The 25,981-nt window shown below is 36.1% G+C and overlaps 1 protein-coding gene across 4 annotated transcripts in view; it reads right to left on the reverse strand.

Annotated features, from left to right (window-relative positions):
* LCORL (ligand dependent nuclear receptor corepressor like) overlaps window positions 1-25,981 on the reverse strand; it is a 299,948-nt gene that overhangs the window by 34,225 nt on the left and 239,742 nt on the right. The window contains exon 8 of one of the 4 annotated variants that reach the window (XR_011559595.1): window positions 4,010-4,090. The exons of the other annotated variants lie outside the window; for them this stretch is intronic. The gene's annotated coding sequence lies outside the window, so the exon portion shown is untranslated. The remainder of the gene's footprint in view (window positions 1-4,009; window positions 4,091-25,981) is intronic. 4 annotated transcript variants of the gene reach the window in all.

A 25,981-nucleotide genomic window follows, 5' to 3' on the forward strand; every position in this document is an offset into this window, starting at 1 on the left:
TACATACATACATACATACATACATACATACATACATACATACATAAATACACACATACTTTTAATATTAGATTTGTTTACATTGTCTTTTTATATTGTTGTTAGCCGCCCTGAGTCTTCGGAGAGGGGCGGCATACAAAGCTAATAAACAAGCAATCAAACAAACAAACAAATAAATACTAAAATTGGCACCGAAATTCATCCTATCTAGTTGTAATTTTAGGAATCTCCAATTAAGATTGTCGAAGGCTTTTTTTTGCATCCAAAAAGATTAGTGACATTTGCTTTTCAGAGTGGTATTCAAAGTATTCTAAAGTATTTATGATCATCCTAAGATTATTTTTCACCTGCCTGCCTGGGAGAAAATCATTTTGGTCGGCATGAATTATACCATTTAAAATTTTTTAAAGTCTGTTTCCATATATAGACAAATATCTTATAATCAACATTCAGGAGGGATATTGGCCTGTAATTTTCTATTTTTTCTTTTGGTGTTCCTGATTTTGGTATTAATGTGATCAAAACTTCAGACCAGGATATTGGAATTTATGCATCCAAAATTATGTTATTGAAGATCTCTAATATATTCACTGTAACTATATTACTATCTAGTTTGTAAAACTCTGCTGGAATTGCATCCGGGTTGGTAGCTTTATTCTTCTTCTGCCTTTTAATTGTTTGTTGGAGTTCTGCCATTGTAATTGGGGAGTTCATTCTTTGTTGTTGTTCGTCTGTCAAGATAGATAGATTTACTGAATCTAGAAATTTTTTAATCTCTGTTTCATTGACCTCTTCATATTGATATAATTATTTGTAAAATTCTAACGATTACTTTCTTTTCATCTGCTCTATATCTTATCCTTCCCTCTTTATCTTCTAATTTATTAATTGTTTTAAATTCTTTTTGTTTTCTTAATTTGTAAGCCAGTCAGCAACCGGGTTTATTTGCATTTTCAAAATAATCTTGTTTTGCCCTTTTTATTTTTGTTGCTCTTTCTTCTTGTTCAATTAATTTTATTTTATGTTTTAATAAATTCATTTTCCCTTTAACTTTGTCGTTATTCGGGTAATTTTGTAGCTCCCTTTTTGCCTCTTTTAATTCTTGCTCTAGTTGTTGATACTGCCTCTTTTTCTCCTTATTCCTTTTTGCAGTGTAAGAGATTGTCAAACCGCGGATATAGGCCTTAGCCGTATCCCATAGGTTTTGTGGTGAGGTTACCTTATTTTTATTTAGTTTAAAAAAAAATCAATTTCCTTTTCTATCCATTCTATATATTGCTTCTCTCTCAATATGTTACGATTCATTTTCCAATCATTTTGTCTTTTAGCACCCTTCCATATCATCACCAGTGGATTGTGATCCACCCAACTATTAGTTTCTATTTCAATACTTTTTACTTCATCTCGCATATGTGCTGACACCCAGGCCATATCTATCCTAGTCCAAATCTTATGAGGGTTTGAGTAAAAGGTGTATTGTTTTACAGAAGGATGCCTCTCCCACCAGATATCTTTTAACGTTAGTTCTTCACTCATTTTCCAAAATGTTGTAGGAAGAATTGTTTTCTTTTTCTTTTCTTTCCCCCCCCAGAATAGTCATCTTTGGTATTGGCAATTGCATTGAAGTCTCCAATTAAAAGTATATTTTCAATCTCTAGTTCTAATATCTTTTTGCGTAATTTTTCATAGAATTTCTTTTGATTTTCACTAAGAGCATAAATGGATATGATGACGAGGGGCTTATGGTTCATCTCTAAATGAAGTATTAGTACCCTACCATCTTGGTCATTATATAATTGTTTGGAATCTATTGATTTATCTACATCTAAAACTAAGCCTCTTTTCTTTTCATCAGTGAGGCAGGTATATATTCTATCTAATCTTGGATTCTGTAAAAAAAATTATTGGCCTTCTTAATATGAACTTCTTGTAAGATGATCACCTTGGCTCTTTGTTTTCTGAGTTTTGTAAATATTTGATTTCTTTTTTAAGGATTATTTATACCATTTACATTAATGGAAATTATTTTTAAATCTTCTGACATCTTTATTTACGGTATCTCTTAGTGTCTCTGTGTTCTCTCAATCTACGAGTTTGTATTTCTTCTTCTTGTGGTTGTTTCTTTTTTGTTCCTTTTTGTTTTTCTTGCACTGTATCCTCCTCCTGGCTGGTAGCTTCCAAGTCTTCCTTGTTTCCTCTGCTATCCTTACTTGTTAATTCTACTTTGTTTAACCCGCTTCGTTGTGAAACTCTCTAGCTTGTTCGATATTTTCTATTTTAATTTTTGTGCCTTGCCATGTTAGGGATAGACCCTCAGGAATAAGCCAACAAAAAGTTATGTTTTCCTTTATCAGTTTTTTGGTTAAGAAATGGTAGTCCCCCTACATTCTCAAACTCTTTTAGGGACTTGCTTCAAAATTATTATTTCTTTACCTTTAAATGTTAAGTTTTGGTTTCCTGACCATCTTAGAATTTCATCTCTTATTAACTTTCTGGCAAATTTTATATGAACCTCCCTGGGGAGGTTGTATCTGTGAACAAAGCTAATTTCAACCCGATAAATCTCATCAATTTCTTTAACTATTTCTTGTGGATCCATCTGCAGAATCTCCACCAGTATTTCTGTCAGCTTTGCTCCGAAATCATCATCCTTTTCTTCTACAATGTTCTGAAATCTTAGTCCGTATGAGGCACGTTCTAATTCTAAGTATACTATGGCCTCGTCCAAACCTCTTGTAGTGATATCATTACGTTCTTCAATGTCCTCAATCTTTTGCTCTACCTTTCCTATTTTTCTTCCACTGTTTTTAGTCTGTGTTAATTTTCCTGCAGTGTATGTTGTATATTTTCAATTTTCTCATCCATACCTCTCATCCTTGCTTTCATCTCACCTATTTCAGTTTTCAAATTTTCATGTTGTGATCTTGCTTCATCTCTGTTATTATCTATTGAGGACTGAGTTCTTTGCATAGCTTCTTGCATAGCTAATAGAGTTTCTTGGATAGTTTGTAGGCTTGGTTGCGACGCAGATTTGTCTTTTGCAAACATGCCTGCTATCGACCTTTGATGTGATGGTGAATCTTGTGATGATAGAGTAGATGTCTGTTTTTTTGTTTCTCTTTAAAGTTGTTGTGCTGGACATAGTAAATGACCCTTTAAGGTTTTTCCAGAGTAGCATTAAACTACTTACACTTAATTCTAATTAAATATTACTACTTAATATGCTATTAAAGACTTATCCCAGTATAACAAATAAATCAGATTTTCCTTTATAAATAGAAATTCATTTATATCTTAAGATTACTAATGTAGAATTAATAAACTAGCAAAACTAATTATTATACTTTAAAAGACAAGAAAAATAACAGAACACGATAATTATTGTTTATTAATCAAAAAAGTGGTTATTACTATATATTATTATATTACTATATTACTATGTTACTATTATACAAATCTTATAATATAGATATCTTATAGATAGCAAGGGTTATAACAATAAAGTCAGGGGGAGGGGGGAAAGATGCAACTTTAGCAATTCATCATATTCAGCCAGAGACAAATAAGGACAAATAAAGAAAACAAGAAAAGAAAAAAGAAAAAGGAAAGAGGATAGGAAAAAGGAAAAAATGAAGAGAAAAGGAAGAACAGAAATAATTCAAAATATACTTAGAATCTTATTTTGTTTAGTCTGGTTAATTCGTCCTTCCAAATAGGTCCCAAAAATTGTTCTTTGCAAAAATTACAAAAGGGAGAAAAAAGAGATGAAAGAAAAAAAAAATTCATACTTGATTGAAATCTACAGTCACTATATTGGAGTCCAAAGTTTATCAATAATGTCAAATCCTTCAAAACATAGAGTAAAAAAAGAAAAAAGTCTGCCAAAAACAAAAAATCCAAAATCCAACAGGTAATGCAAATAAAACTGCTGTTTAAGTGGCTAGTATCTAAGATCTCACTCTGTTTTTGCACTGTCACTTTAACTAACAAAAAAAATGATGTCGCCCACCTAAGTCCGCCGCCTTCTTTCTGACACATCGATCTGTCACCAACTCCTCTGGAGAATTTCACTAAGAAAGGATTAATCCAACTAGAAAATATAATCAGTCCAGGAAGAAAGTAAGGTTCAAAATTTAATCCAAAGTAAAGTCCAAAATATATAGTCCAAATTTCTCAAACAATTCCGAGGTTCATAAGCCTCAATCCAAAATCAAAGCCGGTTCCCAAAAATATATAAAATCACAACTACTGATGTCCAAAAATAAGTCCCCAAATATAATTCCAATCGCGCTGGTATTATATCCCTCTTCGAAACTGGGGTCCGTTTTGTTTTTGTTTTTTTTCCTTTCCTGCACTGTCACTTAAAACTATAATGGCGACATCAGCGAGTGTAGGGAAAACAGCCAATACTCGTCCTCCACCAGTTCCCGAATCCCCCGATCTTTCAAAAAACAGGCACTGACTTTTCTTTTTCCATTTTATTTCTTGGTAGAAGGTCCATTGATGTTTTAAAGAGTTTGAAATTTGAGTTTCGAGTTTCTTAAATTTTCTTAGTATACTGGAATTTTCAAGTCCCAACCTCTTCCGGTTGTTTAATTTGGCGTTGCTACTCCATCCACCTTTTCAGTCTAGTTTAGCAAAGACTATGAATCATAGGATCCCTTTTTTTTCTTAAAAAAACCTGTAACTTTTCTTTAAGCTTAAAGTGATCTTTTAGTGATCTGTTTACTCCAATCGACTTCTGTTTGCTTTTTTCTACTTCCTCCTGTGTGGCTGCTCTGTTATGGCCGGGCAGCCACCATAGTTGATGCCTGGTTATTCTTCCGAGGAGCTGCGGGGCAATCCCTGCACTGGGAGACAGTGGTGATCTGTCTCTACGGCTTCAGGAGAACCCCTGTTCTATGATTGGACCCTCCAAGTCCAATCAGACCACAAAAAGTGGCCTCCAGGGAAGAAAAGGAAGGTTTGGGTACAGAGCTCCGTCCCCTGCCTCCTGTCACAGTGCCGTTCCCAACCGGAAGTCAGTATCTTGGAATCCTAATGGACAATCACTTAAATATGAACCAATATCTCATATTTACCTAATCCTAAATTGCATTAACAGAGAGATAGAATCAAGATCACATGAAATATTAGAAACACTTTATAAAGTCTTAGAATATCGCATCCAGTTTTGGTAACCATATTATATTAAAAAGTGTTGAGGCTGGAAACAGTTTCAGTTCACAGACACAGGCTGAGTGAGAGAAGGAAGGTACGGTAAAAGCCATTTTCTATTTCTGTTGCTTGAATTCAAAGGGGCTGGTGAGAAACTAATGGCTGTTAAAGCCATTTTAACTCGTATCTTTAACTAGTATATTTAACTCAAATCATATAGCTGTAAATCAAAAATAGCAATAATACATTCAGGGTAGTGCGCTTGAGAATGTGATTCCATTTTACTTCAAAATTAATGGCTTAGTTCAGTGTTATACTAGTTTTACAGCTGTGTTAAATTTTAATTACAGGGGTTGTTGATTTTCTTGGTAAGTACTTGTTTTTCAATAAATTGTTAAGATGTCTGGCTTGGTGCAGTGTAACACTTGTTTGGATGATGTCTTCCATAGTACCTTGTGGAACTTGGGGTGCTGCCCTCTTTGCATAAGGACATCTAGTTTATATGGTGAGATCTCTAGGTTGCAGTCCTTAGTTTGTACCCTGCAGTCAGAAGTGTAAAGATTGTCCCCAACCACGAGCTGTGATGAAGCCATATGTGCAGCCTCCACTTCCTCAGTGCCCCTCGATGGGAAGGGTTTTGTGGACAACTGTTGGGTCAGGAAGATTACGTGCAGTGGAGCACAGACACATCAATTTTGGTCTCTCTTTATCTAATTCCTATAATATTCTTGCAGATTTAAATATTGAGGTTGCTGCGGACATTAGCGAGGCTCCCCAGGTAGAGGATGAGGGGATGTTCCAAAGGGAAGTTGTTGTAAGAGAGGTGCATAGTGTTGCCAAACCATCAGGTGCTGTTAGCGGAAATAAAAAGAGGATGCATTTTCTTGTGGGTGACTCGACTGTTAGAGGTGTTGATTTGGGACAGAGTAAGGATGTGGTGAGGCTGATGAAGTGTCTCCCAAGGGCCATTGCCAGCAGGGACAGGTGGTAGATTACAAATATTGTGAAGGCTGTAAGTAAAGGTAATACTGTTGATGTGGTGGTGCATATTGGCACAAATGATTTGTCCCAGATAAATGTTAATCAAGTAAAAAGAGATTTCCAATGTCTTAGTGTGGAGCTGGGCAGAATAACCGATTCAGTGACTTTCTCAGAGGTGTTAGTGATTTGTGGTCAGGAGGATAAAACAACTTGTATTGCAGAGTTTAATGAGTGGTTAAGGCAGTGGTGCAAAGCTGAAGGCTTTGGATATGTTAGTCATGATGTTAGTAGGTGATCTAACAGGGAGTTGTTTAAGAGGGATGATTTGCATCCATCATGCAGAAGACACCAGAAGACAAGAAGAAATGGATGGAAATTAATCCGCAGGTCAGTTTTCTTTGTATAAATGAAAAAGCTATCTTTGAAAAAGTACTTAGATGAGAAAGAGAACTCCATAGGTACCAAGCAATTTACACTGCTTACAGGGACATAATGGATATGATCATCAGGTATCTTTTGAAAGTGTATGAGGCATGATTTCTTTTTTTAAAAAGAAATTTCATTTAGAGAGAGAAAAGTATTACAATAAGGGGGAGTGTGCCCTGAGTAGTAAGAGATTATATACAATCCATGATAAACTGAATTTAATAAATAGGTTAATTAGATGTCTCTAATTTTTATATTCAACCTCCTGCTGACTGCAATTACCAAATATGGGTGTACTGATCAGTATCAAATTTCAAGTACGCTTTTTCAGTAGCACATCTGAAACATCAAATAGATTACACTAATGTTCAGAAAATGAACATCTAGAACCCTCAAGTGCTGAAAAGCTTCAGTCCTAAATATAGTTATATAGAATAAATCCTTCTGAATTCAGTGATATATTTTTATTTTTATTTCCTATTTCTAAACCACCCATCTCCCTTGGTTAAACTCAATACTGAAACAATTTCCTTAATATTTATGTAGTCAGTATCTATGCTCACTTTATATAAAGTATAGATACTTGAAGCAGACTTCTGGGGGTGGGGCCATGGCAAAGCGGAGCTAAGGGAGCAACCGCTACACTTTGCCCGAGGTTCTTCGTCTTGGGTGCCTATTCAAAGGCATCGCAAAACCTTGGAGGGGGGAGCAACAGGAAAGGGAGTACTGTAGGACAGCGTGGGTGAGCGCAGATCCTGCTGTTTTAGGTAGATTCCCCATGACCAGACAGAAAAGAAGCCGGTGTTTGACATTACGCCCCGAAGCCATGGTGGCCCAATAGACAAGCAAGGGAGGACAGCGAGAGGGAAACGGTGTGCTATCCATGGAACCGAAGGGAAGCAGCCAACAACGGAGATGTAGATAAGAACAAAGAACGAATCATCTAAAGGGCTCCTGAGCAGGCAGCAGTGGGAAGTAGCTCCAAAAGTGAGAGAACGGCGGCGCTGAGAGAGAGAAAGGACAGAGCAGGGAGAATGGAAAAAGCGAATCTACGTGAAAAGTGCTGTCTCATCTATTCAAGAAAGAGGCGATCCAGGAAGTCAGGGAATTTCTTCTGCTTTTTTTAGCTTCCAAACCTGGATATTTTTGAAAAAACGAAGGGAGACAGGTAATCCCCCAATCTGTGGTAAAACACTTATTGATTTAACTAGAAGAACCGGTGTTGATTTGGGAGTATTTAACATCAAATTTGTCAGCATAAGAGATTAAATAATTTCCTGGCAAAGGGACAATTTATGTTCGTGATCGGAGCTACTTGATTTATACATCCTTTTTTTGTGATTCTATAGTGAATGAAATAATAATAATATAATACAATAATGATTAATAAGGTTTTAGAGAGTAAGGGACTAAGGGATCAGAGCGACATATAGATTCTAAAATCAATATTAAATTTACAGGGGGATTTTTTGACAATTTCTACAACTTATACTTAGTCAACTAATAAATATAAGTAATTAATATTAGATGAAATTAGATTAGTATCAATATTCAATACAAATACTGTATTCTATATTTACTAGTAATGAATTGATTTGAAGAAATTTAGTCAACCTATCTCACCAGGTTTAACAGTTAAATTGCTACCCCAATTTATATCGCAAGTAATTTTATAATAGTTATATACTGTTATGGTTATAATTATAAATATAATTAACAATTAGTAATCTCCAACTAGCGTCTCCGGAGAGGGGCGGCATACAAATCCAATAAATAAATAAAGACAACTGAGAGATTGGATGAAGGTGTGGAACAATTTCTTCAGGGTAGTTAACATGTCACAAACCTACATGAAGACTCTTAAAAAAACAAGTGCCAACAACGCCACTTTCAACAGGATATAAACAATCAATAGAAATGACATCAACCGAAAAACAGGGGCAGGGTCCATTGCTGCAATCTATCCAAACCTTGCTAGACCTAATTCAGGAATTCATGATGAAGATGCAGGAGACGATGTCCAAAACACAGGAAACTATGATGCAAAATCAAGACCAAATGAACAGGAACTTTGAGATGATTAATGGGAATATGGAAGAGATAAAAGGGCAAATGAAAAACATACAGGATGTAATAGACAACAATGACCTTAAAATAAAAATAATGGAAGATGCCATAGTGAGGACAGATTCAAAGATTGAAGAAACCGAAGGGCGATTGAGAGCAGCCAATAGAGAGCTCAAAGGAGCAGTGGCAATGTTAGAGATGGAGAAATCAACTTTTTACCTCCGCTTTCAAAACATTCCAGAGTCCAATGATGAAGATCTTTTTTAAAAAATGATTGAGATACTAACAGCACTTTTAGAAATTGACGAAGAAGGACTCAGGAACCACATAGACGAAGTTTATAGGAAACAAACTAATTATGCTAGGTGCTTCAAATTACCGAGAGAATCCACATAAGGTTTACAAAGAAAGCGATGAAATCTACAAAAGCACCATGGGTGAACCGTTAATGTATGCAGGAATAGAGATAATAATACTAAAGCAGATCCCAAAAAGGATAAGAGAAAGGAGATGAGATTTTCAATACTTAACAAACAAATTAATCAGACAAATTAATTCAGATGGTTAATCTTATTTATTTATTTATTTATTTATTTATTTATTTATTTATTTATTAGATTTGTATGCCGCCCCTCTTCGTAGACTTGGGGCGGCTAATAATAATAATCCCAGAAGGATTATTAATTACTTGGAAAGATTGATTTCATAAGATTGATTCTTATGAAAAAGCGGATAAATTTATTGAAGAAAATTTGGAGAGAACAGCCCAGAAATTGAATCTTGAAGCCAGGAAGAAAAAGAAATAGAAGAAAAAAAGAAATTGTGAAGACTCAAAGGAAGAAAGAGGGAAAATAGTCACCTGAGCAACGACGAGGAAACAGGAACATGGCGAAACCAGTAAAAATATTTTCAGTTAACATTAATGGATTAAATTCTATAATTAAAAGGAAACAAACAATTAAAAAATTACAAAGAGAAAATTCAGACATAATTTGTTTACAAGAAACACATATCAAAAAATCTGAAAATAAAATATTAGAATATCCAAAACTTGGCAAACTATTTGTAGCCTCAGATGAAACAAAAAAAAGAGAGGTATTGCAGTGTATGTAAAGGAATGGCTTGTTCCCAGACGTATATAGTCAGATGATGAAGGTAGAATTTTAACTACATGAACAAATTAATATGATACAAAACCAAAATATATGCTTGCTAGGTGATTTCAATGCTATTGTAGACCCGAATATTGATTACAAAATAGGGAATAAAAGAAATAAAGGTAACAACAGAAACTGATTGCCTTCTGGGTTTTTTTTTTGACATGGTGGAAGAATTCAGACTTAAAGAAAGGAATAAACTTAAAAAACAATACATTTACTTTTCACCATCCCATCAATACATTTACTTTTCACCACCGTCCTGAGTCTGCGGAAAGGGGCGGCATACAAATCTAATAAAGTATTATTATTATTATTATTATTATTATTATTATTATTATTATTATATCAATCATGGTCTAGATTAGATATGATATGGACCAATAATGAAATAGAAAACAAAATAGAAAAAAATACCATTGGAACGAATATTTGGGCAGATCACCAACCAATAATATTAACGTTAAAAGGAACTGGAAGGAGAAATAAGAGATGGACATTATATGCCAATATAATGAAAGATAAAGAATATATTACATTTATGGAAAAAGAGCTAACTTTCTTTCTAAAAGAAAACTGGAACAATGACACCACATTACAAAACCTCTGGGACACCACCAAAGCCTATATTAGGGGCTTATCAATCTCATATGTCAGTAGGAAAAATAGAAATAAAAACCAAAAACTAGAAGAAATAGAATACCAAATTAAAAAGTTAGAAACCCTATTAAAAGCGCCCCACAAAATGAAACCCTTGGCGAAAAAAAAGATCAATTAAATCATAGAATTAATCTGATTATCCAAGAGGACATAGTGTCCCAAATGAAAAAGGTAAAACAAAACCACTTTCAACACGCAAATAAAATAGGCAAATGTTGGCATGTAAATTAAAAAAGGAGACTGAAAATAAATATATTCAACAATTAGAGGACGAGCAAGCAGTAGTAAAATTTACATTAACAGGGGGAAAAAAGATAGCAATGGAATTCTACCAAACACTATATCAGAAAGAAAAAATAAAAGAAAATGATATACAAAACTATTTAAACAAATGTAACCCAGAAGAGATATCAGAGCTTAATAGAGAATTACTAGATAAAACAATAACCAAAGATGAATTGGAAGTAGCCATTCAAAGCCAAGGGAATAATAAAAACCCTGGACCAGACAGGATCCCTGCCAAGTGTTATAAAGAACTAGGAAACATATTGATCAATTTGATGTTAAAAACATATAAATAAGTAATAAAGCTAGGTAAAATACCTAATTCCTGGATAGATTCATTAATAACTCTAATTCCCAAAGATAAAAAGGAAAAAGAAAAAAATAACTAACTATAGGCCAATTGCCCTACTAAATACAGATTATAAATTTTTCACTACTATCATATCCAACAGACTTAAACCGGTTTTGAACAAATGGTTACATGTAGACTAGAATGGCTTCCTCCCAGATAGACATATTCAAAACAATACCAGAATAATTCTAGATGCCCTAGAATACTATGAAGTGCACCCCAAAAAAGCTATGGCACTAATATTTTTAGACGCAAAAAAGGCATTTGATAATTTAAATTGGGAATTTCTACTCAAATTATTTAAAAAGATGAAATTTGGACCAAATTTTACCAGGGTAATTAAAACAATATATTCAAAACAAACATCTAAAATAATAATTAATGGGGACACTACCTATAGTTTTCAAATTTTCAAAGGAGTGCATTTTAGGGGTGTCCTTTATCACCCTTGCTATTTATTCTATGCATTGAAATTTTATTAAGACAAATTCGTAATAACAAAGAAATAACAAAACTTAAAACTAAGGGACAAGAATTTAAATTGCAAGCTTTCGCCGATGATAGTGCTTTTATTGTTGAAAATCCTTTACAGGTAGGACCAAAACTGATGGAGGAACTAAATAGATAGCAGGATTCAGAATCAATAAATCCAAAACCAAAATCATTACTAAGAATATGACAATGAACTATAAAGAACACTTAACTAGTAAACTAGACCTGGAAATTGTAGATAGAATTAAATACTTGGGAATACTTGCATGCCACCCCGAGTCTTCAGAGAGGGGCGGCATACAAATCTAATAAATTATCATTATTATTATTAATAACCCTATCTGCTAAATGCATTACTATAAAAGAAGACTATTATGATATACTAATGAACAATGTAAAGTTACAATTAGAAAATTGGACTAAACTTTCTAATCAATCTCACTATTAGGAAGAATAGCCACAGTTAAAATGCCCATACCACCAAGGCTGCTATACCTCTTCCAAACAATTCTAATTAGATTAGACGAAACCTTCTTTAAAAATTTAGAAAAATTAATATCTGAATTTCTTTGGGAAGGTAAAAAACCAAGAATTAGATTAAAATGGATGCAGGACAGTAAGAAGCAAGGTGGACTGGGTTTGCCGGACTTTAGAACATACTATCAAGCTGCAGTCCTAGTGTGGTTTAAAGCAGCGTTTCCCAACCAGTGTGCCGTGGCACACTAGTGTGCCGCGAGACATGGTCAGGTGTGCTGCGAAGCTCCTAGGGAAGCTCCAGCTGGGCGGGGTGCTGCCGGTGCCAGTACCTCCAAGCTGGAGCTCCCACTCGCAGCTACCCTGACTACTGCCCGATGCCGCTGTTGCCGGCGCTCTCCTGCTGGGCCCCGAAGAAGGAAGGCGGGAAAAAGGAGAGCTTCATTCTTTGCGCCTCCTTTTTCCCGCCTTCCTTCTTTGGGGCCCAGCAGGAGAGCACTGGCAAAAGCGGCATCGGGCAGTAGCTGGGGGTAGCTGTGAGTGGGAGCTCCAGTCAGAGGCACTGGCACCGGCAGCGCCCCGCCCAGCTGGAGCTTCCCTGGCATCAGCAGCAAGTGTCCTTTGGAGCCTGGCAGGAGGGCACCGGCAGCGAGAGCAGGAGGGCGCCATCAGCAGCAGGACCAGGTAGTATCCGGGGGATGGCGGTGGCAAGAGCTCCAGGGCGGAGGCACCGGCAGCGCCTTGCCCAGCTGGAGCTTCCCTTGTGGGGGCGGCAACCAATGTCCTTTGGGGCCCGGCGGGAGGGCACTGACGGTGGGAGCAGGAGTGTGCCGGCTGCAGCAGCCACAGGCAGTCACGGGGAGATGGCGGCGGCGAGAGGGAGCTCCAAGGTGGAGGCACCGACGGTGGCGGTTGGACGTGCTGCTGGACGCCGTACATGCTGGCACTGAGGGGCTGGCACTGGCTCACTGGCTGGGCCGGAGGTGCCAGCTACATGCCCATGACCAGCGCAGTGCCAGCATATACAGCGTCCAGCAACACTTTCAGCTGCCGCCGTCAGGGTTCTCGCTCACAGTCAACCACTCTGCCACCACCCCTGGCTACTGCCCGATGGTGCTGTTGTCGGCGTGGTGTAACGACAGAGAAAGAGAGAGAGAGAAAGAAAGCGAGATAGCAAGAGAGAGAAAAAGAGAGAGATAGTAAGAGAGGCAGAGAGAGAGACAGAGAAAGAGAGAGAGAGAAAGAAAGCGAGATAGCGAGAGAGAGAAAGAGAGAGATAGCAAGAGAGGCAGAGAGAGAGACAGAGAAAGAGAGAGAGAGAAAGAAAGCGAGATAGCGAGAGAGAGAGAAAAGAGAGAGATAGCAAGAGAGGCAGAGAGAGGCAGAGAGAGAGATAGCAAGAGACAGAGAAAGAGAGAGAAAGAAAGAGAGAGAGAAATAGAGATAGCAAGAGAGAGAGAGAGAGAAAGACATAGCAAGAGAGGCAGAGAGAGAGAGAGAAAGAAAGAGAGATAGCAAGAGAGACACAGAGAGAGAGAGAGAGAAAGACATAGAGGGAGGGAAGGGAGAGAGAAAGAGAGCAAAAAAGAGAGGAAGAAAGAAAGAAAGAAAGGGATGGAGAGAGATAAAGAAGGGAAGGAAGAGAAAGAGGGAGGGAGAAATAGAGCGAAAGGGAGGAAGAGAGAGATTTTTTTGTCCAAACTTTTTTTTAGCCCCCCCCCCTGCTCAATGTTCCCCAGGATTTTGAAAATATGAATAATGTGCTGCGGCTCAAAAAAGGTTGGGAACACTGGTTTAAAGAATGGGTGCAACTCAAGAATATTAGGCTATTAGCCCTAGAAAGACACGACCTCCAGATAGATTTATTTGGGATAACAAATCTCTTACACATTCATATTTTAAAAATCACAAAATTAGACGATTGCATCTAGAAACCTGGAGTAAAATTAAGAAACAACATTACACAGAAATACCGTTATGGTTTTCAAGCATGGAGGCCATAACCTACCCAAACACAACAAGTTTAGGAAAAATGGTTAAATACTCGCAGGTGTTAGACAAAGAAATGAATTTGAAACCATTAATACAATTAAAAGAAGAAGGAATTAAAATAGATTGGTGGCCTTATATCCAAATAAAATCTAGACTACAGACCGACTGAGAAAAGTATGGAATTCAGAAACAGGATTCACCACTAGATAAAATTTTACTAGGCCCGAAAAAAAAAGCAATTACAAATATATATAAATTATAAACTAAGGAAACATAGACAGTCAAAAATAATTAAAAAGTTAGAGGACGAAAATGGAATAATAAAATATAATATAGAAGAAAAAGCAAAAATAGTACAATTTTTTTTAAAGAGTTATATAAAAAAGAAGATATTAGTGAAGATGAAGTTTTTAATTATTTAGAATCTATAAAGGTACCGCAATTAACGGAAGAACAACAGGAAAGTTTAGATAGTCCAATAACAATTGAGGAACTTCTTACAACTATTAAAAAGCAAAAAAACAATAAAGCCACTGGACCTTATGCCATACCGGCAGAATGGTATAAAATAGATAGTGAAGTAATAATAAATAACATGTTGGAAATTTTTAATGAAAGTAGACTGGATGGTAGAATTCCAAAATCATGGTCAGAATCCTTAATAACTTTAATTCATAAACCAGGAACTGCAAAAGAAAATATTAAAAATTACAGACCTATATCATTATCAAATGTTGGTTATAATGTATTCATTACAATATATGCTGATAGATTAAAAAGGATTTTAAATGAGAAAATTCATCATGATCAAAGTGGTTTTTTACCAGGTAGACAGATTAAAAAGAATCTTAGAATGATTATCAACACTTTAGAATACTATGAACAACATTCTGAAAAAACAATATCATTAATGTTTCTTGATGCGATAAAAGCTTTTGACAATGTTAATTGGACCTTTATAAAAATGCAATTAAACAAAATGAGATTCGGTACTAAATTTGTAAATTTAATAGATGCCATTTATTCAAAACAAACTACAAAAATTATATTAAACAATGAGCAATTGGAAACATTCGAAATAAGTTCGACAAGGATGTCCGATATCACCTTTATTATTTATTTTATCTTTAGAAATTTTATTGATAAAAGTAAGAGCAGACCCACAAATAAAAAACGCTTAACTATTGGGAAAGAAATATATAAAGTCCAAGCATTTGCAGATGATTTGACTTTTATAATAGAAGATCCGATAACAACAGCCCCAATACTGATACAGACAATAAAACAATATGGAAAAGTTGCAGGATTAAAAATAAATAAGAGTAAAACACAATTTATAGTGAAAAATATGAATAAAATTCAAGAAAGAAAGCTTGAACATATTACAGATATGAAAATAGTTAAGAAAGTTAAATATTTGGGAGTATGGATAACATCAAAAACAATATCATTAAAAAATTACAATTATATAAAATTAATTGCAGAAATTAAAAAAGACTGAGAAATATGGAACAACTTAAAAATATCCTTTTGGGGGAGAATTGCCACAATTAAGATGAATATCTTACCTAAGATTTTTTTTTTGTTTCAGGTTTTTCCAATAAATCCTGGGGGAAAATTTTAAAAAAACTTAACAATGATAGTTAAAACATTCTTATGGCAAGGGAAAAAAGCAAGAATAAAGATAAATATTTTGGAAGACATTAAAGAAAGAGGAGGATTTGCTTTACCTAACTGGAAATTATATTATCAGGCAGCCGCCTTAACATGGATTAGAGATTGGATAGTATTAGAAGATAAAAGAACATTAAAATTAGAAGGACATGATCTTATGCTCGGTTGGCATGCCTTTATATGGTATGATAAGGATAAAATTCATACATATTTCAAAAGACATACAATAAGAAAGTATTTGTTGGAAGTTTGGAAAGATATAAAAAAGAATCACTTTTTGACTATTCCAGAATGGATTTCCCCCCTAGAAGCAATAACACACCCAAATTCAATAAGGGAAATAAAAATAATAAGATACAAGGAATTATTAGACGACCAAATGAAATTAAAGTCAAGAATTAAACTACAAGAAGAAGGGATTATAATCGACTTGTGGCAATACGCTCAGATTCAGTCCAGATTTCAAAGAGACAGTATGACATACATCTTTAATAAGAATAAAAACTTCTTAGGTAACTTATTACTTACCAACCAGACTAAATTAATAGGGAAAGTTTATAAATATCTGATTGCCCATAAAAATATAGACTTGACATTAAAGGATAACATGATAAGTTGGTGCAAAAATATCGGTAAAGAAATAGATATAGATACATGGAAAATGTTTGGATTTCAAATTGGAAAATGACAAAATCAGTTTCCCTAAAAGAAAATCAAATTAAAAGGTTCTATAGGTGGCACCTCCCACCAAATAGGATAGCAAAAATGTTCCCAAAGACATCTCCACTATGCTGGAAATGTAAGAAGGAAATAGGTTCCTATTACCATCAATGGTGGATGTGTAGCAAAGCTAAGCTTTACTGGAAAATGATAGAAAGAATAATAAAAGAAATAGTAAAACAGGAGATAGAAATAACCCCGGAATTTTACTTATATATACTTATAACCAATCAGAAATATAAGAAAGAAATTTTACATTTAGTTATTCATATTTTGACCGCAGCCAGGATAATATATGCGCAAAATTGGAAAGAGGAAAACATCCCCAAAGAAGAGGAAGTCATCAAAAAAATATTAGATTGTGCTGAAATGGATATGATGACAAGATGGTTAAAAGACCAAGAAGAAACAGAATTTTATGAGATATGGAACAAAGTGTATATATGGATAAACAAGAAGAAATATTAATATTAACAGTAAAAATAAATAAATAAATAAACAATAGTATTGCATTAGTAGAGTTATGATTTAAGTGATATGTTAGACTTATTAGGATAAGATTTAAGAGTTATGAATTACAATGTATGAAGATTTAACATAAAAAGTTAACCAAATTTCTTCTTTTCATTTAAAGTAATAAGTTGATTTTAAACTTTTTTGAATGTATTCTTTTTTGTATTGAAATTTTACTTCAAGAATAAGCGGGGAAGATACAACCCCACTTTTATGTTAAATGTATGTTTGTCAGTTTTGTCTATTTTAAGAAAATGTAATAAAATATATTGGGGGGAAAAACAAATATATATAAATTATTATTAGAACATAAAAATCTAGAGGAAATTGTTAAAGGAAACATGATAGGCTGGGCAAAAAATATTGGGCGCACTATTCACCTGGACCAATGGGAAAAAAATGTGGCTAACAAACTACAAAATTACTAGATTTACTCCTTACAAAGAAAATTTAATAAAAATGTTTTACAGGTGGCATATGCCACCAGCCAGGTTAGCTAAGATGTACCCCAATCTTAAGCCAAATTGTTAGAAATGTGAAGAAAAAAATTGGCTCGTACTTCCACATGTGGTTGGACGTGCCCATTAATTAAGAAAATTTGGTACAAGCTACAGAATTGGATAAAAGAAATAATTGAAATCAAATTGGAAATGAAACCCGAAATATTTTTACTTGGTATCATCGACAAAGCCATGAAAAAAGAGCAATACTATTTGATTCAACATTTGATAACTGCAACAAGAATATGTATAGCACAGTTTTGGAAAAATGAAGCACTGCCAAATGATAGAAATATTATTTTATTGAAAGAGTAGTAGATCCTTGGAACAAACTTCCAGCAGACGTGGTTGGTAAATCCACAGTAACTGAATTTAAACATGCCTGGGATAGACATATATCCATCCTAAGATAAAATACAAAAAAGAGTATAAGGGCAGACTAGATGGATCATGAGGTCTTTTTCTGCCATCAGTCTTCTATGTTTCTGTTTCTATGATACAAGATTCCACCAGGTGTGGGAAAATTTTTATACATGGTTGAACAAACGAATGAATACAAAGATCGCTGCATGATAAGGGAACAAAGTTAAAAAATTTATCTAAGTTAAAGAATAATAGTTTAAATGTGAACCTTATTACTATTTGATTAGATACACAATCACAAATCGAAAGTTTGTAATTAAGTACACTGGTTATACTTTAAACAAAATAATAAGCCACAGGTAACACTACTGTGCAAGAGAACCGAATGAGGCTGTCAGGGAGACAGCCGAGGGGGGGAGATGGGATATGTAAAGTCTTGTATGTGTGTTGTTGTGTGTATGTCATCTACATGTAAATAAAAACTATTTTTAAAAAATAAAATGCCTGCCAACACTCCCGAGTCTACGGAGAGGGGCGGCATACAAATCTAATTAATAATAATAATAATAATAATAATAATATTAATAATAATAATAATAATAATGTTCAAAAAAAAGATACTTGAAGCTGAGGCTGTTTTATTGTTATGGAAGGCAGCATGAGCAGAAGAAAACTGGGAAAGAAAATGAGATGTATCCAACAGGGATATAGTTTTTGGTAAAGGAAAACACAACACACGAGGAATGATTGTCTTTAAATCTTTTAAAGCAAACATAATAAGGAGCTATATCTATGGATCTCTTGGTGTAATCTTGGAACAATTGCTGTCAAACTGAACCTTGATTTTGACCTAGATCAGTTTCTCTCCGCATATTCATTAGCTACCTCCATACAAAGGGTATTGACAGGACTCTATTGAGAAAATATTGCCAATCAAAATAAAGATTTGAGTTCATTTATAATCAATTTCATGTGAATCTGGATTAGATGTTTTGAAAGCCCAACTAGAGCAAATGGATGCAACCAATTAAAATAATCAAAATATTATATTTATCTCTATGTTTACTATGAACAATTATTCTGGCTAGATTTACTGATCTGAATATGGCGGTGCCATTTACAGAAATGAAGATATATTTTAGAGAGCCACGGCTAAATAAATGGGTATAAATTACCAGTGTAGAAATGGGGACACCCTCCCCAGTGGAATCTTAATACGAAGGTCAGAAGGAGCTCTAAAAAGAATTCTGGAATTTATTTATGCCATTAGGTCTTGGCAGGAATTCCAAAGAAATGATTTGCAATTTGTGTTTACTTTTTTCTTGTAAATATAGCCCTGCCCAGAAGAAAGAACAGGAAGACTGCATTAAATCAACATATCTAGGTCTTCTTAGCAGATCACATCATTTCATAAACCTTATTAACAGCAAACAAATGACAATTCAAATGTCATTAGTACTGCCAGCTTCAATTCTCCTCATTGGTATAGAATAATGTTCTCCACTTTGGCAATTTTAAGTATGTGGATTCCATCAGGGTTGGCTGGGAAATTCTGGGATTTGAAATTCACATATCTATAACATTATCAAGGTAGAGAAACACAGGTGGAGAAGGGTGAGGAAAGCAAAGTTTCTTACCTTCTACTGAGATTCTTTCAATGGGCTCTTGATCTTCCCTAGTTCATTGGAAACTTCCAAGATTTTCAACTATTTTTAGTGAAAGTTTGGTCCCTTGTGCATATTTGCATATATACCTAGGTATGACACATCAGTATCTTTAATAGTTCACATCTCTTACATATGTGGAATCTAACAAGACCCACTGCACCATAGAAGAGCAATGTGAGTATAAGAACAGGTTCCTAGAATTGCACTTAAAGAAGCTCAATGACATAGAAGTAACCAGTTCTTTACTGCTTACTCAGTCATTAACAAATGTGATCAATTTTCTGCTTACTTAGAAAATATCAGCTGTTATACAGTTAGAAGAAACGGTTGCTCTCACAAAGGAAGCCTATGAATAAAGCCTACTGTGGCAGATTAAAAAGAAGAAGCTGAAAACAACTTTGAACTAAAAGGATAAATCAGTGCACAAAATCAACCTGCCTCTATACAGAGTCAAGGGGCTATTTGCAATGCACAAAACTCCCCCATTCATCTATAAGGTCATATTTTATGATACCTATGGAAGAGTATTTTATTTTTATTTATTTATTTTGTCCAATACACAATACACATTGAAGAGAATAGACATGTAGTAATATATATAAAGAAAAGGATAGAAGTAAAGATATAAAAATAGAGGAGAAGATATATGAAAGGAAGAAAAGATAAATGAGATAAGACAATTGGACAGGGGACCGAAGGCACACTAGTGCACTTATGCATGCCCCTTACTGACCTCTTAGGAACCTGGAGAGGTCAATCGTGGATAGTCTAAGGGAAAAATGTTGGGGGTTAGGGATTGACACTACTGAGTCTGGTAATGAGTTCCACGCTTCGACAACTCAATTGCTAAAGTCATATTTTTTACAGTCATGTTTGGAGCGGTTAGTATTAAGTTTGAATCTGTTGCGTGCTCTTGTGCTGTTGCGGTTGAAGCTGAAGTAGTCATTGTCAGGCAGGACATTGCAGCATATGACCTTGTGGGCAATACTTAGATCGTATTTTAGGCATCGTAGTTCTAAGCTTTCTAGTCCCAGGATTGTTAGTCTACTTTCGTAGGGTATTCTGTTTCGAGTGGAGGAGTGAAGGACTCTTCTGATGAAGTATCTTTGGACATTTTCGAGGGTGATGATGTCCGAGATGTGGTATGGGTTCCAGACAGATGAACTGTATTCAAGGATGGGTCTGGCAAAAGTTTTGTAGGCTCTGGCGAGTAGTGTGAGATTGCCGGAGCAGAAGCTGCATAGGATCAGGTTAACAACTCTAGCTTTTTTGGCGATGTTGTTGCAGTGGGCTTTGGCAGTTAGATCATTTGATATTAGTATTCCAAGGTCTTTTACTGAGTGGGGGTTGGCTGTGAGGTTTTGTTTATTCGGTTTATATATGAGGTTCGGATTCTTTCTGCCAATGTGGAGGGTAGAGCATTTGCTGGTTGATATTTGAAGTTGCCAGGTGTTAGACCAATCTGAGACAAAGTCGAGGTCTTTTTGGAGAGTAGATCTGTTGTCCGTGATGTTGAAAAGTTTTACATCGTCGGCGAAAAGAACACAGTTGCTTGTGATATGACAGCAGAGGTCGTTGATGTAGAGAATGAATAGAGTAGGTCCTAGTACGCTGCCTTGGGGAACGCCACGTTTAACAGGGAAGGGGGTGGAAATGGTGCTTCCAATTTTGACAACTTGTTGCCTGTTTGACAGGAATGCAGTAATCCAGCTGTGGAGGGATCCTGAGATGCCATAGAATTTGAGTTTTAGGAGTAGTTTGTCATGGACCACTGAATCGAAGGCTTTGCAAAAGTCAATATAAATTGCATCAATGGATTTTTCTTGATCTAGGTGCTGAATGTTCGGAGTCAAGCAGCTCAGAAGCTCAAATGGGAAAGTCATCAACTTAGAAAAATGACCAAGAAGTTCCATGTCATTACCAGCAAGGAATATGGAGGGTACCAATGCAATAGTTAAAATTTTTATTTCTGTTTGGGGATACCTGCAATCAACAGGCAAGATGCAAATGAGTCAAACAAACAGAGAGCTAGCACAAGTTTATTTCCTATTACTTCAGTGTAGAAGAAAGATTAATATGTATTCAATTAGAGAATTGAATCTGCAGGAACAAGTCTAATACAGCCTATCATAACTCAAAAAATAATCTGAAAAGGGCCATATGAAGATGGCTGTGTAGCATCTGGTCACTCTTGCTGGAACTCCTGACACTAAATTTAGATTATATTGGACACAAATATGGGAGATGGTGCCTGTAGATGCCCACTGGATCTTTGACATGTTCTAAAATATCTTTGCTGATAGTGACTTCAGTTTCACAGTTAAAGGATGAATTGCAATACTGAATTTACAGCTATTGCAGCCTTTATCTACCTATTATTTTCTGCCCAGGATGAGTTGGATAAACTCAGAATCTGTCAAAGACCTCCTGCATGCTGCGCGTTCTCTTCGCCATGTGTCATTAGGTTTCCCCTCTTTCAGAGGGCCTGCCCTCACTCATGGCCCACTTCCTCCTCCATGGCCACCTCTTTCTCCCATTGCTAGCTGCCTGGTAAGGCAAGCCAGGGCTGAGCTGTCACAACTGGGCTCCCTGCCAGCCCATATTTGTTCGCACCCTTCTCATGAGAAGCAAAAAACCCAGCAGTGGCTGCAGGCTTTTTGCGCTGGAAACTACCAGTCTCCGCTTCTCGAATGTGCCGAAAAAGAGCTTCAGTCCCATGACCATCACCACTCTGTGCACAGCCAGAGTGAAGTGTGGCAAAGGGAGAGCGGGCGGCATACAGGAGGCAATCCCAGGAAGGCCAGAGCTGAGGAATGGCATATTCCCTGACCCAAACGAGATGGGCAGAGAGCGAGCAGAGACTCCAGGTCTCAGGGAATGGTGTGACCTTGGGCCCTGGTCTGCAACCCAAAGCAAAGGGTAAGTGGGCAGCAAGCTTACCTTTGATGAGCTAAGCAGAGTGGGCGAGGGTTGGAGGTGACTGGTGAGGCAATTAGCAGGGCCGCATAGTGAAAGCAACATATATAGGGCAGGGGTGAACAGGGTATTGAGCAGGCAGGTAGGGCGAGTGGTGCCAGGGCCACCCAGAGGTGGTATTTAACAGTTCAGTGAACCAATCCAAATTGTCACTACCATTTCACGTGAACCTATCCAAACGGGCTAAATACCACCTCTGGTATAGGTATATTAGATGCATCTCAAAGTGAGCCTAAAGTGTGGTAGTGCTTGATTTGATTATGGCAGTATGATTCTGCTGTTGATGTTCAGTGAGTCCCTAACTCTGAAGTTAGGGAGCTCTTGGTAAAGAAAAAGGCTTTGACTTGGATGGCCTTGTTTTACTAGAGAGAATGGTGAGGATTTTTCAATGTTAATGTCAAGGGGTGGATTCATTCAATTGTTGACAAACGGACCAGGCAGATGGGCCTGATCAAAATGAAAAATCGCTGGGTCAGGACTGATTTGAATAGTGAAAAGCAATGACCTTTTGCCCTAGTGTAGCAAAATAGATGGACAGGGACACAACTGCCAAGATAGAGAAGCTTTCAAACAACTGCATGAGCCTGCAGAAAGCTATGGTTGGTTTGTAGTCTTTCATATTTGCTGTTCCATTCGGAAGTGCCTATTTTAATCAATTCAGACAGCCAACTCTACTTCTTTTAGTAAGACATACTCTTGACACTGTATCCGAGCGATGTTTGAAAGAGATTTTGTGAAATTGGCCAACACCCCAGAGGATAGGCACAGGATATAGAAAGATCTAGACAGACTTGTACAGTGGGCCGAAATGAACAAAATGAAGTTCAATGTAGAGAAAAGTAAAATCCTGCACCTAGGCAAAAAAGCCCCCAAAACATGCATACAGACTGGGTGAAACCACACTCATCATAAGTGACTGTGAAAGGGATCTTGAGTCTTGATGGATAACCAGCTAAACATGGGCCAGCAATGTTCAGCAGCAGCTAAAAAAGCCAACACAATCCTAAGCTGCATGAACAGGGGGATACACTCCAAGACCAGATAGGTAATAATACCACTCTATAAGGCCCTGGTCAGACAGCACCTGGAGTATTGCATCCAGTTCTGGTCACCACACTTCAAAAGAGATATAGAGACTCTGGAAAGGGTGCAGAAAAGAGCAACTAAAATGATTAAGGGACTAGAGACCAGGCCATACGAGGAAAGGTTGCTGGAACTGGGCATGGATAGTCTAGTAAAAAGAAGGGCCAGGGGGGACATGATAGCTGTATACAGGTACTTAAGGGGTTGCCACGGAGGGGAGGGGGTCACACTATTTCCAGGGCACCAGAGGGCTGGACGAGGAACAATGGTTGGAAGCTGACCAAGGAAAGATTCAACCTGGAGATAAGGAAGAACTTCCTGACGGTGAGAGCGATCAACTAGTGGAATGGCCTGCCAGCGGAGGTTGTCAACTCCCCAACTTTGGACATTTTGAAGAGGAGATTGGACTGCCATTTGGCTGGGGTGCTTTAGGATTTCCTGCTTAAGCAGGGGGTTGGACTCGATGACCTGTATGGTCCCTTTCAACTCTAATAATAAATAAAAATTAATTAATTAATTAATTCTAATTCTAAAATAGCCAAAGTGATTCTTTGCCTCTGAGTCATTCCGTGTCCAGTAGACCAATTTTAAAGATCAACCCCGCGTTAACATCTCAGATTTTAATGAAATTGGCACATGGTTTCTTTATGATATAAAACTATGCAGTGAAAAGTTTTAGTTCAAAAGACTAAAAATTGGGAGTTCTAGGAGACCTCAAGTAAAGGGTTGCAAAATGCTGAATCAGCAAAAATGACATTTTGGGCCAACTTCCAGAAGCTGTAAACGCAGCAGTTTCTGTAGTATATTAGAGATATTTTTGGCAGGTGTACTAAGTACACAGCTGCAATGAGGACTCCAATTTGCAGCACTTTCCTTAAAGTTGTTGAAAAAATATAAGAGATCAAATTTGGTATTTAACGGGTTTTTGCCAAATTTTGGGTATCTTTGATGCTCCGTTTGATCCTGTGGGACAGTTTCTCCTCTTCAATTTAGCACTATTACAAAGAGCAGATTCTCTTCTTTAAGAATATATTGTTATAATTTTGGTGTCTCTTTATATAAGGATTTGAAAAAGGTCCTCAACTGTTTGTGAGCAGCCTGTGATTTCTGCACTGCACCCTTGATAGAAGTGCAATAAAAGTGATTCCTTTTTTCAATAAACTTTTTTTTAAAGACAATATGTTGTAAGACTGTGTTCAAGAAAACTAAAAAACAGGAATGTTTGTTAGGAAATGGAAAGGTGAGGCCAGGTTTCATAATCCTTATGAAATTGTTGTTCTGATGGACTTTACTGAAAACTACTCATTTATTGTCCAAGATGCTGTTCAAGTTTTCACTGGGACAAGAGTTAAGTAAGCTACACTACATCCATTTGTTGTTTACTGCCATGATGCTTCAGGTGAAATTCAGTGCATAAGTGCTTGCATAATAAGTGACAGATTGCAGCATGATACAGTTGCTGTACATGCATTCTTGGGAAAATTGGTCATGTTCTTGAAAACCACAACTGATGAAATAAATTATGTAACATACTTTAGTGATGGCTCAGCTGCACAATACAAGAACTTCAAAAACTTTGACAACTTGTGCTATCATCAAAAAGATTTTGGAATAAGAGCACAGTGGAATTTATTTGGCACAAACCATGGCGAGTCTCCATGTGATGACATAGGTGGTGCTACAAGGCGACTAGAAGCTCAGGCTAGTTTGCAATGACCTAAAAAAAGGCAGATTCTCACAGCACAAGGCTTATTTGAATTTTGCGAACAATAAATAAATAAAATCAAGTTAATTTTTGTTTCCAAGGATGAAATTGGATCTTCACTATCTGCGCAAGAGAAAAGATTCAATAAAGCTTCCAGTTGCTGGAACTCGTGAAAATCACCAGTTTATTCCAATTGACTTGAACCAAATTTCAGTATGTAGTGTCAAATGATTCTTCTTCATTTGTTGCCAAGCTTTGTTTAAATTTTTTTTATTATTATTATTTTCAAGGTAATAAGACATAACAAGACAGACCAACATAAAATAGACAAAACATAACACATAACATGAAAAGGAACTACAAGTGCTCCGCTCAGTATTGAAGTCATCTTAATACAGAAAAGAAAAGTTGATTATTATTTAGATCAAATCAGAAAAGTAAACATCTCTATAATATTTCTTTATATAATCTATTCTATATCTAATACATAAACTCTGTACTTCAACATCATTAAATTTTCTTTTATTCCACCAACAACAACAAACCTTTTGCCAAGTTTTATAAAATTCTGTTTCCACTTGATTATTCAGCCGCCTCGTCATCATATCTAATTCTGCACATTGCATAATCTTACTAAAAACCTCATCGTCCTTGGGGATTTCCATATCTTTCCATTTTTGTGCAAAAACAATCCTTGAAGCAACTAGAATATGAATTATTAAATAGTATATTTCTTT

The sequence above is a fragment of the Erythrolamprus reginae genome, chromosome 7 (assembly GCF_031021105.1).
Source record: "Erythrolamprus reginae isolate rEryReg1 chromosome 7, rEryReg1.hap1, whole genome shotgun sequence".
NCBI classification, from domain to species: Eukaryota; Metazoa; Chordata; class Lepidosauria; order Squamata; family Dipsadidae; genus Erythrolamprus; species Erythrolamprus reginae.